Genomic DNA, 17,765 nt, shown 5'->3' with positions numbered 1-17,765 from the left:
CTATACATTGCCTATCAGGTCATTTAAAACACTATCAATCTTTAGTACAAGATCTGACTGAGCATTTCATAGCATTTAATATCTCTTCAATCCCGAGACTCCAAAACGCGAGTGCAGACCTTTTGGCTAACGTAGCCTCTAGGCTTATTCCCTCCGAAGATTTTAGTCCAGATAGATTCTCAATAGAATTAATCTTTAGACCATCCATCCATGACAACATTACAAATTGGAGAGTATTCAATGACGATCCTGATAATTGTAAATTTCCTCACTTCTGAAGGATCCTACTCCAATCAGATAATTGACGAAGACCATCACGATCGACAAACACAATGAAATCGCACTGATAATGCTATACCTAAATCGGTGGTTAAGTTAGAAGATTTGTATGATTTGAAAAATCGGTTTAAAAGGTCTACCAATTCAAAGCTCTACAGTTCAACTCTGAACTACAAATTAGTAAACCTAGGAACCGATGATAAACCACAAAACATTAATCTAGGCATAGGCCTGGCCCCTGAAGAAAAACTAGCGTATATTCGTCTTTTGAGACAATATAAAAATGTTTTTTCCTGGAATTACGATGAGCTGAAGACATACGACACTTCTATCATTCAACACACTATTCTTATGATTGACAACGAAAAACCTATCCAACAGAAACTGAGAAAGATCCACCCCAATTTAGAAAATCAGATAAAGACTGAGCTAAATAAGTTATTAAAAGCCAGAATAATTTTCCCTGTCAGACATTCCAAATGGGTCTCCAATATGGTACCCATTAGAAAGAAAAACGGAGATATTAGAATCTGTATCGATTTTCGGAATCTTAACAAAGCCTGTCAAAAAGACAATTTTCCTCTTCCACCTATGGAACAGATATTACAGGCAGTAGCAGGCTCAGAACTAATGTCTTTCTTGGACAGATTTTCAGGATATAATCAAGTGCTGGTGCATCCCAATGATCAGTTGAAAACCACATTCAGAACTAAATGGGGCACATATGCATATCGGAAGATGCCATTTGGTTTGATTAATGTCGGCGCTACATTTCAAAGAGCCATGGACATCGCATTTAAGGGTTTAGTCAACAAATCTGTAGTGATTTATTTGGATGATATAACAGTGTATTTCAAGAAGCGAAGCGACCATCTCAGAGATTTAAAGCAAATTTTTCAACAATGTTTAAGGTATGGGATTTCACTTAACCTGAAGAAATCTTTTTTCGCATTAAGTGAAGGAAAACTTCTAGGATTCATAGTGTCAAAGTCCGGTATTCACATTGATCCTGATAGAATCAAAGAAATCTCAGAAATATCCCTACCTCATAATAAAAAAGCCATGCAATCTTTCCTTGGTCAAATCAATTTTGTAAAGAGATTTGTCCTAGATTTTTCACGAATTGTGTCTCCTTTGCAAACCATGATTAAAAAGAATTCAACTTTGAAATGGGGTCAAGATGAAAATGAAGCATTCAACCTGATCAAACAAGCTATTATTAATGCTCCATCTTTAGCAACCCCGAATTTTTCAGAATCTTTTGTTTTATACACATTTTCCTCAGAAAAATCATATGCTGTGATTCTAACCCAAGAAAATCAAGAAAAAACAGAAGCTCCAATTGCGTTTTTTAGCTCGAATCTACAAGGTGTTGAACTCAATTATTCAGACGTAGAGAAACAGGCCTATGCCGTTTTCAAAGCGGTTAAATATTTCAGACCTTTCTTACTCAAAACCCATATTAAGATCATAGTACCGTTTCCAGCGGTAAGAAATCTTCTAGTACAGAAGGATATGGGCGAGAAAAGAGCGAATTGGATCACTGCTTTACAGGAATATGATCTTGAGATCAAACCAGCAAACATTGTAAGAGGTCAAGGCTTCTGCAAGATGTTAGTTGGAGCATCGCAAATCCCTGAAATTTCATCCGAAGAGGTACAAATGTATGAGGTAAGCCTGAATGATGCAGAATCATTATATGCTGATATCATTTATTATCTTAAGAACGGGTATGCTCCATCACACCTGGATCACACTAATAAAAGAGCTCTGAGATTGAAAGCTAAACAATATCAGCTCATATATGATATTCTCTTTAGAAAGAATTATGATTATGTTCTTCTTAGATGTCTTGAAAAAACTGAAGCTGAAAAAGTTTTGCAGGAACTCCACGATGGACCAGCAGGCGGACACTATGCTGGAGATGCTACTGCACATAAAATTTTACGTGTAGGATATTACTGGCCTACACTGTTCAAAGATTCACACAGTTACGTGAGGAAATGTCAAGTCTGCCAAACTACTGCTGGAAAACAAAAGAAGTCGTTCCTGCCACTACAACCGGTAAACATCGAGCAACCATTCAGCCAGTGGGGCTTGGACATAATAGGTGAGATCATTCCTCACTCTTCTAAGCAGCATAGGTACATCCTCAAGGCAACAGATTATTTTACTAAATGGGTAGAGGAAGTTCCTCTCAAGACAACAAATTCTGAAAATATTATCGAATTCATAGATCAATTTATAATCACTAGGTTTGGATTGCCAACGGATTTAATATTTGATAATGCATCATAATTTTCTGGAAATGCAATGACTGAGTTCGCACTTAAAAGGGGATTCAAACTAAAATATTCGACCAATTACTATCCGCAAGGTAATGGGTTAACTGAGTAAACAAATAAAACCCTAATCAGGATTATTAAAAGAACAGTTGACCAGAACCAAAAGAATTGGCATAAAGCTTTGATAAACGCTTTATGGGCAGATAGAATAACAAAAAAAGCTTCGATCGACACTTACCCCTTTAATTTAGTTTATGGGAAAGAAGCGGTTCTTCCAACTCACTTAGTCATTCCCTCTTTGTCTTTAATACAATACATTGATGAAGTACCTACTTCCTCCATACAACTAAGACAAATGGAAATAATCAAATTAGAAGAATAGCGAGAACAAGCTAAAAGAACCCATGCTCATCATCAAGTGCTATTAAAATCCTCTTTTGATTCAAACAAAATGACCAGAAAAATTTTTCAGATGGGAGATTTAGTTTTAAAATGGGATAAAGCTCATGAAGAAAAGGGCAAACATACAAAATTTCAAAAGATGTGGCTTGGTCCTTTTCAGATTGTTGAAGTCATAGGTCCATCAACGTTTGTCTTACAGGATCTAGCAGGTAGAAGGGATTCTTTGCCTGTGAATGGTCAAATCCTTAAAATATATTTTCCATAGAAGATTATTCTTCTATTTTGTAGAATAGTTTCGTTTTTTCTTTTTCTTTCTTTCATAATAAAACCGGCTGTTAATGGTTACTATCGGTATTCGCGAAAAAGGCACCAATTCTCTTTCAGATTTTGAGCTTTTCACTTGTATAAATAGAAAATTTTTGAAAATCTGATCTTTATTATCGACAGACACAGTTAAAAAACTTTAGCCTAGATATGATATTAGTTTCGACTTCAAAAAATTTGACGAAAGCAACCTTTAGTGAAGGAATTGTTTTATATCAGCACAATGAAAGGTATCAATAACAAAATAAAGATTCTCTGTAAAAATGCTATTTGCAAACTCTATTGTTGTCATCCAGAGCTTTCTTAAGGAAAACAATGATATCCTCCCTGTTAAAGAAAATCGCAGCATTCAGAGGGACAATCCAAGAAACACTATATCTCAAAGAATAAGAGGTCTCATCACGAGCCGGCTTATCATGATCACAGATATTATAACTTTGCTGACTTTGCCAAACACTGTCTATCAAAACAGGGCAATGACTCAAGATTATTGAAATCAAAAGACAAGGGGTCTCATCACGAGCCAGCTTGTTCAGCAAAAGTGTAAATCAAGTGAATGACTGTGTCATAATTTGGCTACCAAACCAAGACATTGTTCTTTAAGAATAAAAAAGGAAAAAGTGTCAAAATGGATTTTTATTTGAGGGTTGTAGGTAACCTTAAACAGGATAAAGGATCATTGTTGGGTAACAGGTAACCCTGTCGAGGCTATGGACGCCTGCTGGCAGCAGAGGCTCTACCTACGGCAAACGAGCATATTTTAAGGCTAGCACACAGAGAAAACTTTATTTTTCTTTACATGACCAAGTAATGGCTGATGTAGATACAAGGACAAGACTGAGGAAGCAAACAATTAGAAAAGAAAGAAGTTGAAACAAAATATCATTGATAGAATAAGGCATAATATACTCTATCTGTCCATAACAAAGTTTAGATTTATGAAAATTTTTCTGTTTTGGAAGTTTAAAGAATTTAATAGAAAAGCAAAGATAACTGGTTCTTCCAAGTGAATCGCCATTGTTGTGACCACCAACAACCCCCCTCCTTCTTTAGTATTAGCAATAACGCTAAAGAAGTGGGAACCCTTAGTAATAAAAAATCCAAAAATATTTTATAATTTTTTTTTTGTATTATACTCCTCAACGATACATCGCACGGAGAAGAGTCAAGCATTCCTTTATGAGCACATTAAAACAACTGCGAAGAAGCGGCACGAAATTCATCACATCCCATACATTGAGAAGCATCCATAAATGACTAATCTTAAGAAAATCTCCGATGGCCGATATGCGATATCGCATATCACAACGTCACATAAGAAGCACACGAATAACTTGACAAATTGCAGCGATCTGCGATCTGCGATAAATTCGATAAATGCAATTTGCGATGCCGCGATAACTGCGATCTGCGATGCCACGATAACTGTGATCTACGATCAATGTGATCTGTGATCTATGAGTCGCAGAAATCACCCATCGCAAGTTTTCCTCGGCTCAGCACCCAAGAAAAGCTGTCCCTAAACCAAAAATTGAGCGCACGGCTTAAAGAAGATTAATGAATGTACGCCAAGGTATTCATGAAGGACAGTTTTGTGTTTTTCAAAGAGTCAGTTCACTGTGGGTGTCATGATTTTACACATTCGCAGAACTTGAAGCTTTCATGTCAAAATTTATTATCATTACTTTTTCCTTTGCGTGAACTGCAGGAAACATCTAAGGAAAAAGGGGAAAGCGCCAATGCTCGGAGAACAGAGAAGAGATGCTCTCATACACGGATGCCTCATACAACAGAAATGTTGATTTCAGAGTGTTACTAAATAGATACTGATATCAATAGGCGATTCGACACTCAAGGTCAAGAAACTCACAAAAGCAGCATGTTTACAAAATTCTGAAGCTCATGCCCGGTAAAGGAAAAAGCGCTAAAGGCAGAAAACGCACCAGAAAGGCCTGGATCAAAGAACGGAGGCAGTTTTTGATGCGCGTTTAGCGGCATCGCTAAGAAAATTGTTCAAAAAGCAAAGTCCCTAACTTGCTTAGTCATCCACGAGTTCGGAAGCCTAAATAGCAAAAGCAGAGGCAGCTAAGAGGAATCTGGGTTGTTACCAAGCATACACGCAGTAAATTCGCTCAACCAGAAGATAATTCTCAAAAATATCTTCCAGTTTACTAAAAATAGGTGCCAACGCTTGTCATTTCTATTTTCGTAGCTCAAACAAAAGCAGAAGACGACCAGCCGACTCTTCCCAAGCAAATGTTGCATTCTCACAACACTAAGGAGCAAATGCAGAAATAGTTAGAAATTAGATTCAATTTTTAGAAATAAGTTTACTTAGATAAAGGGCGGTCATTTTGAACCATATCCGAAATTTATGTAATTAAGTTGTTTAGTTAGTAGTATTTATACCCTTCTCATGCATTTAGAGAAGGGTCTAGAAATTTGTCAAAAACTTGTCCTCAGAACATGCACTTCTGCACCCTCAGAGGAGGTTTTGATGAATGAATGGATCAAGGTTTATTAATTTTTGCATTTGATGTCTGCTACTGATGTTGCACTTCTGTACTCTTAGTAGATATCAGAACAAGGAGAGATAAATCATTATTACTTGAAGCTTATGAGTAGGACCAGTCATAAATGGTACTTTTATCTCTTGGCCATTTCTGCTTATATTCTTGAAGTGATATACAGTTTTTAGTTGTTTATATGTTATTGCATGAATGTGTGAATTACCATTTGGCACTTTTGTACGGTGGAGTCATTTATTTATGTTTGATATATGAATAACTTATTATGCGATATGCTGTTCACAACTGTTTTGCCTAACTTTTTATGCAAAGTGGTTCATCTTAATTGATTTCCATTCTTATGATAGCTGAATGATCTTTATTACCAGTTATTGTTTGAAATCCCTTTAGATCGCATAATAGAAGAAATACACCCCGGGTTAGCATAGATTAGATGTGTTGTTTTCATTAGATTACAATAGCATAGAATTAGATTAAAGTAGCTTAGATCAGAACTCTTAGATCAGCATAATCCAACTCTGCACACACACACCCTTAGATTGGGAAACTGGTCCCATTATCCCCAGTCGGACCTGCTATACCAAACGGATAAGGAGCTACCAACCAAGGTCTGGACTGGGTGGGTATCCCCCTTGTTGTCGACCCGATTTTCGGGGCTTCAACAGAGGGCAAAGAGGAAGGCTGGAGAGAAGCCAAGATTACCTATGAGCATCTGTGAGGATTGTACTGAGAGCTGGCTAGCTGTGAGAGCTAAGGATTTGCATAATTCCTATGTATTTCCACCATATATGATAATACAATAGTGTGGGGTTTTTAGCTGAGGCTTTCCCCAAAGTATTTTCATGTGTATTGTGCCATTGATTCTTCTTCTTCTGGTTATATTGTTCAGCTTGATCTTCAAGCTTCCGCAAATTGATAGTAGAAGTAGGTTATAGTATTCTGCTTTGATTTATATTGCATTATCGAGTTAACCTATCACAAATTTTCTACAAGTAAATCTAAGGACTCAAATGATGCAAAAAAACTTTTCACAGTGAAATCACTAGTTGGTAATGAAATCGAATGACACAGAGATCAATGTGAAAAGTGAATAAACATAGAGCAGGTGGAACTAGTTACATTGACAACCTGCTTAATGAATACGATCTCATGCAAGTAACTTCACTTATGCCATCGCGAGTGAGAATACCCTCCAAAAAGGTCCAACTGAGTCTAGCCAATGTCTTTTCAAGTTACAATAGAGACTTCCCCTCCACTATCATCTTGGATAATAGCCCTAAGATTACGGTCTCTAAGGTTATTACTTATGACAATATAACTTGGGGGGACAGTCGCAGATCGAACGTACATGCAAGGGAATCATAACAAAGCTCAATCCCCTTCAAAGTTCCTCAACATGGTTAATATGAGGTTTACCTTCAACTGGATCCCAATCACCTTTCGATATTATTTGTAATACATGTAAATCACTCTACCCTAACTAATGAAGTGGGGTTGATCTCTCCACTAGGTCCGATATGATATGATGCTTAACTCCCTTGTTAGAGGAGCTTCCTAGAGCCAAACTATAATAAATGGATTTAATCCCTATCGCAAGATTTTGGTGTTTTTTTGCAACTTTGGAAGTTAACTCACTTCCCTATTCTACAACCCTACTATCTGATCTAATGTAGGTGTGATGAGCCCTAAGATAATAAAAATTCTAATTGATTTTATTAGCACTTTTTTTTTTTAAAGCTGTTACTTATTCAATGGGTAAATAGATGTGAAAATGATGGTGTTATGACCCGAATCAAACTTTAATGCAATTGAACATGATATTGTGATCTTTTCATTTCAATGAATTCTAGCTAAAGTAAGGAGAGAGGCTCTTTTTTAAAATATTAACTCCAGAATGCACCACTTCTAATTTTCCAGTGCAATTCAAAGCCCTAAATGCCCAACCATGCAATGTAATATATGCACAATTTTATTGAAAACTATGCAGATGTAATCTATGCAAAATTTCCATTCATGTTATGAAAATGAGAATTTTAACTATGCAAATGTAATTTATGCAAGAAAATTCTTCAAAAAAAACACAAGATGATTCCAAATCAGTGAAATAACAACAAGACTATTTTCCTTCACCAATCTAACTAAAGAACCAATCGAGTGTAAGTAAAGGAAATTGGGTGAAAATTCCAAAGATCAAAAGTGATAACACTCAGAGGCAATTAACACTCAGACACATTTCAGCCCCCCTTGCAATTGAGGGGGGAATTTTTGTTAATAAATTGAGACAAACCTTTGAGTAACGACCAAAGGAAATCAAATTAAGAATTTCTCAAAAAGATAATTCAAAACACCCAATCAAATTGAAAGAGACTCTATAAGACTATAAATAAGCTTACGAAATCATAAAAGAAAAAAGATGGACTTAAATCAGAGAAACCCTATCTTTTTCAGAAAAATCATTAGGTAGTAGAGGTCACTAGTTCACATTCGTGCACATATGCACTGGTGCTAAGGACTGAGTGCACAAATATGAGCTCTATTTCTAAAGTTAAAATGCGTAGTCCGAGAAAATTTAAAAAAAAAGGCCTAAAACCATAAATTTCAATTATTAAAAGGGTATAAAGGTGTCAAGGGTCACATCAGGACACATTGGAGCCCTCGCATTCCCCAGTATGGTCACCAATTTTTTAGGTGAACAAATCACTTCTTGCAGACAAGAAGGATCTCCATAGATTTCCAACAAAACCTAGTAACAAACATCAAAAGAATTGCTACCTTTCCTTAGCCTATAACTAAAACATGAAACATGTAGTACATGAAAAATCACTTACCTATTAGTTATGTTCTTGAAGAAGTCCTTTCAGTGCTTTCCATAGCTAAATTTTCCTCGATGCCTTAGATTCTTTCCCAATTCTTTCCACAACTTCTCATGATGCTCCAAAAGAGATCTGCATAGACAAAAAAATTCAAAGGGATAAAATCATCTCGCATATAAAATCAAAGGTGAATCAAATCCCTAAATTAACATACAACATATAGTTGAATCAATAATCAATTATAAACCATGCGAGCAATCAAGTAATCTCACAAATAACATCAAATTAGACGCAATTAGGAAAGAACAACTAGTTTGTATTAAATTCAAAGGAGAACAAGATTACAACCTGGTTTCCTTAATGTCATAAGTCTCTTCCAATGGTCTCTATTTGTTCCCTTGATGAAAAACTCTTCAAACCCACAATCAACAACATACATTTAAAATTCCATGTATCCCCCATCCTCTAGTCTTGTGCTTAATTTATAAGCAAGAGGAGGAGGTTTCTAGTTCCTCTTCTCAAGGGATATGATTCTTAAGAGGAGGAGATTAGTTCCATGAATGAAGGGATGAGGTTCAAATATGTAGTAGTTCGAGGTTTCTAATTTGGATAAGATTCCTCCTGTTAGTGCGTAGATTTACCTCAGGCTGAAAAGGTAGGATCCAGGGCCAACATCAAACCATGCTCAGCCTCGTAGCTAGACCTACAAGGACAAGAGAGGGCTCTCTCTGGGTCAATCTCAACAAAATATGATCTATGGGGTTTGAGATGACAGAAATATAAACTAATTTTAGGCTAGGTATGAAGTACAAGGATTTGATGTGATTTTTTGGGGGTTTTGTTGGAATCAAGGGAAAGGCAGATTTTGGGGTGCGGGGATTGAGGCTCAGTTCTGCAGAGATCTCGATGGGGCAAGGTAGGCGATCATTTTGGCACTTAAATTTTAATGATATGGAGGGAAAATACAGGTGAGGTGTTGAAGAGGGCAAGGGCAATCATGAATCCTCCCCAAACAGCTGAAAACATCAAACAACTAAAGCAAACTTCAAGTAGATAATTGCACTTTCAATGAATTCTACTTACACTCTTGTTTGTTTAGCTCAGAAGAAATAAGATAGTTGATGGCATACATAAACAAAATTCACAATTACAAAGAGAAGCACTGAACCAATACAAATTGCCACATGAATCCCAAAGAGTGCTGCAAATCCTGGTCTTAATTCCTTAGCCAAAACACTGAAAATGAATGTACAATGAAGCTCAAGGCTTTCCAAGAGTCCAACCTTCTACCGAAATCCAACCCCTACACTATGAAATTCATAAAAAATATACATTTTCTCATCCTTGTACTAAGGGATTGAGCTCAACCATTTTCTTCAAAATAGAATCAGTTACATTAAACTTGGGCCGAATTTCTGAAAATAGGTGTTGAAGATGAACTCGTATCTCCTAAACCATAGCACCTGTTACAAAAATGAAAGAGGTTTTTGTAGATAAGCTCATTTTGGAGAAAACCTCTCTCAAATTTGGGAAATTAGTTTCCATTTGCTCGCAATCTGTTCCACAAAATCATCTCTAAAACAGAAAATCATTAAAAATTTAAATCTGTGAAAATGAGCTGTAAATATCTAGTCACATATCCCAATTCATGACACTTGTGAATAATATGAAAGAGGTTTTTGTTATATGGCTCGTGATTAACAAAAAAATCATTTGGTTTTCCAAAATTACTTTCCATCTGTTGTAAAATAGCCCCGCACTAAAATGACTAAAACAGTAAAAAATATGAAAAATTTGCTTTGTTTTAATGTAAGCTCCAAATATCACTATATATCTCCCACATAGTAGCACCTGTGAAAAAACTGAAGGAGGTTTTTGTTATTTGGTATTTGATTAACAAAAAATTCTTTCACTTTTGAAAAATTCCTTACCATTCTTTCAAAAACTGATTTTGTACTAAACTTGTCATTGTGCATAGCAACTGACCTCAAAACATGCATAACCAAGAATCATTCATTCATTTCGATCATATCTTCTAATCTAGAAACCGGTTATGGAAGCATGATATACCGCTGGAAATATTTTTCTGATCTTCTTCTAATGGACACACTTGTGATATGTTTTGTGCAGAACATCATGTGCAAAACATCTAACAAAACCAGACATAGTAAGAGCTCATGTTGATCTCTGGTGACAGGCAGCAAAGACTGGAACTAACACCTCCATCAAAGCTTCTAGAACTTGCTCATTTATTTTTACTTTCATCAACAATATTGCACAGTTTATAGTGGAATACGATGCGGAAAATTGCGCAGGCCACAATGGTAAAAACTGCATATGCACAGGTAATGGCTAGGAAAACTATGCAGATACTCAAAAACAGTTTTTAAGTAGTGCAACCAAAAATTCCTTTTGTCCCTTGATAGATTTACTTCAAGCTTCATAGGGAATTCACTTGAGACACTCATCAGATGGTGAGAGATCCGAATCGATAGTCACGGTGAAAAAATTTAGTGTAACATGCCCCAACGAGAATTCAAAGTTTGATAAATGGAGATCATTATTTGACACTCCTCTCATTAGTATTTGATGTGACAAATTTTATTTGGGCAAGCACTCTCCGATTGCACTTATTATAAAATTCATTTTATGTTTTCCCTCCATATTTACAAGTTGGGTTTCCCTAAAGGATGTGACACTTCAGATGGAGAAAAAATATAAAATAACACTTATCCTCCATCATTTGCATTTAATTTAGACTTCTTTGTGGCATCTATCCGCAACATATCTGAGGCATCTTTGTAGCCTTGTGTGGCATTCTTATGTGGCCTATTGGAGGCATCTTCTATGACTTATTGGTGGCATTTTTTTGCGTCCTATTGGAGGCATCTTCTGTGGCATGGAGTCATATTCTACAACCTATTAGAGGAATATTCTGTGTCCTTTCTTTATTATTTATATGCGGCCTAACATCAGTTTTAATGTGGCCTTATTGTGTGTATGTTTTGTGGTGTGTTTCTCTTTATTACAGGCCTATTTTGGGAAGGCCGTAAGGCCTAATGAATAAATGATGCACGACCTAGTTTATATTAAGGATAACATAATGAATAAAGAACTAAAGTGCAAAGAATGCAAAGGTTTTGGAAGTAAATGAGGCCATAGATAATAGGGAAAAATTGAGAATCTACATGCCCTAACCAAGGGCTAAAAATATTAGACCTGAAGCATTCACATGATTGGGTATTAAGGAAAATCATGACACCCTAAAGAGAGGCATGTTTTCCTTTCAAGATAGGTGATGAGGTCTGCTCTTGTATGTGTTTAATCAATCTATGTATTGTGAATTTGGAAGCCTTTTAGAGGCTTCTTGGTGTACCCTAATACGGTGGACTAGGGTAGACTTGTTACAATAAAGTGGGCAACATATTGCGCCCTAATACTTGTGCCTTTAACATTAATTAATGATAGTAACTCCTATGCTTATGAGATTGATACATATGGAAATGACATCTATGATATATGACAATGACCTATGGAAGTAATTCCTATGCTTATGAGAGTGATACATATGGAAGTGACATCTATGATATATGTCAGTGGCCTATGAAAGTAACACTTATGCTTATGAGAATACATATGGTAGTAATACCTATGATGTTTGACAATTATGTTTGGCATAATTTTCTCATGAATCAGTTGTATGAAAACAATATATAGTAGAGTGTTCTCATAACAATGATGTAAATCATTTTCCTTATGAAAATAAGATATATGATAGTGATATCTTCAATTTGATGTATGTTGGTGCTACTTGTGCTCTTGATAGTGATATGACAGTGACACATATATGCTACTTGAGACAAAGATATATAATACTTACAATTATTTGGAGGTAGCCCTATTAGAGGCCTTGTGAATGCCTCCTTGATTGAATTGTATATTGTCATCCTATGAGGATCTTGTATGATCCGGGGTTGGCCCTAGGAGGCCTAAAGTGATGAATCTCATTATTAATGTACTTTGTATCTCAATTGAACATTTGATAAATTAATAAGAATAAGAAGAATTGTTTTCTAGGTTTTCCTCCTTGTGGGGTTTTGTCTTAGTCTCTAAACTAAATCTTGGTGTCTCTATTATGTATGTTGTTCTTCTAATTCTCTTTACTATTCCGCTACATAGTTGATGTTATTGTTCTCTCTATATAATTTATTATGATGATATGGGGTGAATGTAATGTGAAATTGTTGAAAAAGTTAAAAAATGCAATCATCTACATTACAAAATAATCTAGTCCTAAAATTAACATGGTATCAGAGTTGGGTTGAAGAAATTTCATTGATATCACCCTCGTGTTGACACCTATGATGGATTTATTGATCAAACATAGTACAAGAAATGAAGACGTTAGAGACCTAAAATAATGCTAAGGTTTGAAGGAAACTCTAGGGAGCCTTTATTCCTAAAAATAAAGGTTAAGGTTTGGGAGAAACCCTAGGAGTGGCATTGGATACGGAAAATGCCTAGGTCCTATAACATTAGAACCCTAGTGTGATTTAAAACCTTCATGATATGATATGATTAGTGAGAAACTATTGAGTTATTCAAGCACCTAGAATAGATTCAAAATAACCCTAGTTGGGAATGTCTCCTACCAATAGGAGATGGTATGATAAAAATCCAGTAGTGCATCTTGGACAAGAAAGATGCAAGATCAAGAAGGAGCTGATAACTTCCTACAATCCTCATTAAAGATAAGTACTTTTAAGACTTCTGTTATTTCTTTGTGACATTGTTCTTATTGTTTTGTTTGCTCTTCCTGCATGAGTAATTGACTAATCAAATGATTCTTTCCTTGATTTTGTAAATGAGAATGTGATCAAGGAAAACATATCCATATTGAGTGCCATCAAGATGAGGAGTAATGTAGGAAGATTCAAATACAAGAGGGAGCTAGTATAGAAAAATGAAGGAGGCACTCTCATATATAGAGAAGAAAGATAATTCTGCCTCATCATTAGGTACACTTATTATGTTTATTTACTTAGATATTATTGCTCTTGCTCTTATTCTAGGGTCAATAGGTACATCAAATGGATGTAAGGACCAAGTAATCAATATTAAGATTGAGGAGGATGTAGGGCCATCCCTTGATTAGTAAGAGCCCAAACCTCATAGCACGGGGTACAGTCTCCCATGTTGATAAATATGATTATAAAGGGGATTCCTATTCATAGCTAGTGGACTATCATGTAACAGTCAAATGATATGTTTTGAGATAAAACGATTCTAAGAGAAATATTTCCTTAATTCAACAACCCTTATAGATGACAAATATGTTGAAGTGTCAGAGAATTCAATAGTTATATTCTCTCTAAGAAAGAGGATTATGATGAGATCTTAGATCCTATTGCCATATACACTATTATGAGATGCATGTGAAGTTGGATTCCTACATGATGTACTTAAGGGATAAGCATACTTGGAGCTATCTCATGGCACATGAGAAATATACTCATGATTACAAATTGAAGAAAGCCCCATATGGACTCTAGCGAGTACGCTAGGCTTCGCATACTTGGATTGATGGACATCTGATACAGACTCCAACCTGTCATCAAAATTGAAGGTATGTCTTTGATATTTGGTTTTATTATTCTAATAATTTATTTATGACAGGATCAAATCATTTCAACATTCAATACCAAAGGGAGTTGACCTCTAAGCCTAGGTGATCAACTTCTTGAAATTAGAAGTGTAACAGAGAGATGACGAGGACTTCCTTGTTAAGGGAAGTATGTTTTAAGAGACTTGGAATGATGGATTACACTAAATTAGTTGAGATACTCCTCTTGAGATTTGGTGGATCCCACGATAAGAAAAAATCTAGATGAATCCTTTATTTGCAGTGTGTTCCCTGAGACAAATAATGCGCAATCATACATATTAGAATGCTGCAAAGATGGTATTGAGATATGTACATGATATAGTCAGTCATGGATTGAGACAATATTGTGACTATGGAGATATTCCAATACCAAGTGAACCAGGAGTGTTGTTAATAGGAATAACACATTGAGCTTTTGCTTCAGTATGGGTCTTGCCTTAATTTTATGGATGAGTAGGTAGCATACTTCCGTTGCAATAATTCCAAGCAATGGTCGATCACATTGCAATGTTGATTTTGATGGAGCATTGAGGCTCCAACATAGAGGGAGCATTGAGGCTCTATCAGAGAGGGAGTAGTAAGGATCTAATAGTGACTTGTTGTAAAATTGAAGCAGTGGGGCTTCAACAAATGAGCAAATTGCATACATTCTCTCCAAGCCCTTGTTGAAAGAAAAGTTCATATTCTTCAGAGAGAATCTTGGAGTGCAAGAGAATGTATCCATACCATTGAGGAAACATTGCTGATCGAGAACACTGAGCTATGCTCAGGCCCATAGTCTTTTGACTAGACATGGACTTCATGGGTGGGGAAGAGAAATAGAGCTTCTGGGTGTGAGGGTACTCTTCGAAGCCATGGACTTGGATGAGCACATGCCTTAGTATGCATCCTATCCACGAGTCACCTTCATGTATTTATTAACCAAGGGCCATGGTGAGGTGGTTAAGATTAATAATCTTAGCCACATGGGAGAGAAGAGTTAGGTGTGTGTGATATTTACCTATTGGAAGAAACACCTACCATGGAATTGGTTATGGCAAAATTGATCTCCCCTAAGTTTTAAATGCAGTTCTTTTACCACTTGATTACCGAGGATCAAGTTGGGAGAGGGTTAGTGAGTGAACATAGGGCAAGTGATCTTTACCAAGATCATTTATGACTTCCATGGACTTGGTTATGGTAGATTGATATCCCCTATTGTCATTGTGGAAAATTCTTCTTCTTTTATGGATAAAGTCATCATTATTTAGTTGAGATGAGGTCATGGATCTTGAAATGGAAACCGGTAGGGTGTGTATGATGTTTACCAAGGTAATTTCTAGCTACCATGGACTTGGTTGTGGTAAATACATCTCCCTTACCATTGGTTGTGTATTATTCTTCTTTTATGAGATGAGATGAGCTTCTCTTATGATGAGACATGTACATTCCATATGAGACACATGGTACAACTAGAAATTCCTCCCTGGATGAGAGGGAGTATTGAAATTTGGGGTAGCTTCAGGATGAATTTTCCCAAGATAAATCCAATTACCCCAAGGAGAATCCATATTTCCCTGAAGAGAATTCAAAAATTGATAAATGGAAATCATTATTTGGTACTCCTCTCATTATTATTTGACATGTCATATTTTATTTGGGCAAGAAATATCCAACGAATTTATTAGAAAATTCAATTAATGTTTTTCCTCCATATTTACAATTCAGCCTCATAAATTTCAAGTCAACTTGCCCCCAAGGATTTTACCACTTGCATGGAGAAACAACTATAAAATAATAGTTATCCTCCACCATTTTCCACTTTAATTCAAACTTTTCTGTGGAATTTATCTAAAACATATCTAAGGAAGCTTTGCAACCTTGTGTGGCATTCTTCTATGGCCTATTGGAGGCATCTTTTGTAGCCTATTGGTGGCATTCATATATGGCCTATTGGAGGCATCTTCTACGGCCTATTGGAGACGTCTTATATAGCCTATTAGAGGCATATTCTGTGGCCTTTATTTGTGATTTATAGGTGGCCTAACCTCAGTTTTAATGAGACATTCTTCTATGTATGTTTTGTAGTGTATTTCTATTTATTATATGATAAATTTCTTCTATATTTTGAAAGGAGGATCGAACCCTTGAAGCACTAGATCAAATCGTCTTAAAGGCTTGTTTTGGGAAGGATGTAAGGCTTAACGAATAACTGATGCCAAGATGAGTTTATCTTAAGGATAATGTGGGGAATAAGGACTAAAGTGGAAATAATGTGAAAGTTTTGGAAGGAAATGAGGCCATAGAGAAGAGGGCATACGTGAGAAGTTAGGTGCCCTAACCAGGGGCTGAAAATATTAGACTTGAAGCGTGCATAGAACCAAGTATTGAGGAAAATGATGACACCCTAAACAAAGGTAATTTGTCCTTCCAAGATAGGCGATGATGTTTGATCTTGTATGTGTTTTATCAATCGATGTACGATGAATCTGGAGGCCTTTTAGAGTCTGCTTGGTGTGCCCTAATACTATGGAATAGGGTAGAATTGTTACAATTAAATGGGAAACATATTGTGCTCTAATACTTGTGTCTTTGACAATTATGAATGTCAGTAATTCCTTTCTTATGAGATTGATACATATTGCAATGACATCTATGATATATGACAATGAACTATGGCAGTAATTACTATGCTTATGAGAGTGATACATATGGCATTGAAATCTATGATATGTGATAGGACCAATGGTAGTAATTCCTATGCTTATGAGAGTGATACATATGGCAGTAATTCATGTGATGTATGATAGTGATGTATGGCATAATGTTCTCATGGCTAAAATGTATGACAATGATGTCTAGTAGAGTGTTCTCATAACAATGATTATGAAAATAAGAAATATGGCAGTGATATATTCAATGTGATTTATGGCATTGATACTTGTGATCTTGATAGTGATATGATAGTGACACACATATGCTACTTGAGAAAAGATGTATTCTACTTACAGTGATTTGGAGGAATCCCTCTAAGAGGCCTTGTGAATGCCTCCTTGAATGACTTGTCTTATACCATCTTATGAAGATCTTATATGATCCAAGGTTGGCCCTAGGAGGCCTAATGTGTAGAATCTCATTATTAATGTAATTTGTATCTCAACTAAAAATTTGATGAATTCATAAGGAAGAATAATTTATTTTTGGGTTCCCCCCCGTGTGGGGTTTTACCCAGATCTCTGACCTAAATCCCAATGTCTCTATTATGTATGATTTTCTTCTAATGTTATTTATTGTTCCATTGCATAGTTGATGTTATTGTTATCTCTATATAATTTCTTACACTACAAGGAAAATACCTTCTAGAAGAGGTTTTTGTGGAAGCCCCTATAAAAATAGCCCAAAAATTTGTTTGTAGTGGAGGTCACTAGCAGAGGTGGGTGGGAAGATGTTTTAGCGGATGTTTTTTGGATGGTGCATATAAAATATACAA

Source organism: Pinus tabuliformis, chromosome 1_2, assembly GCF_031772625.1.
Source record: "Pinus tabuliformis cultivar Carrire ecotype Pingquan chromosome 1_2, CPIR1, whole genome shotgun sequence".
NCBI classification, from domain to species: domain Eukaryota; kingdom Viridiplantae; phylum Streptophyta; class Pinopsida; order Pinales; family Pinaceae; genus Pinus; species Pinus tabuliformis.
Note: the sequence above shows the minus strand (reverse complement) of the source record.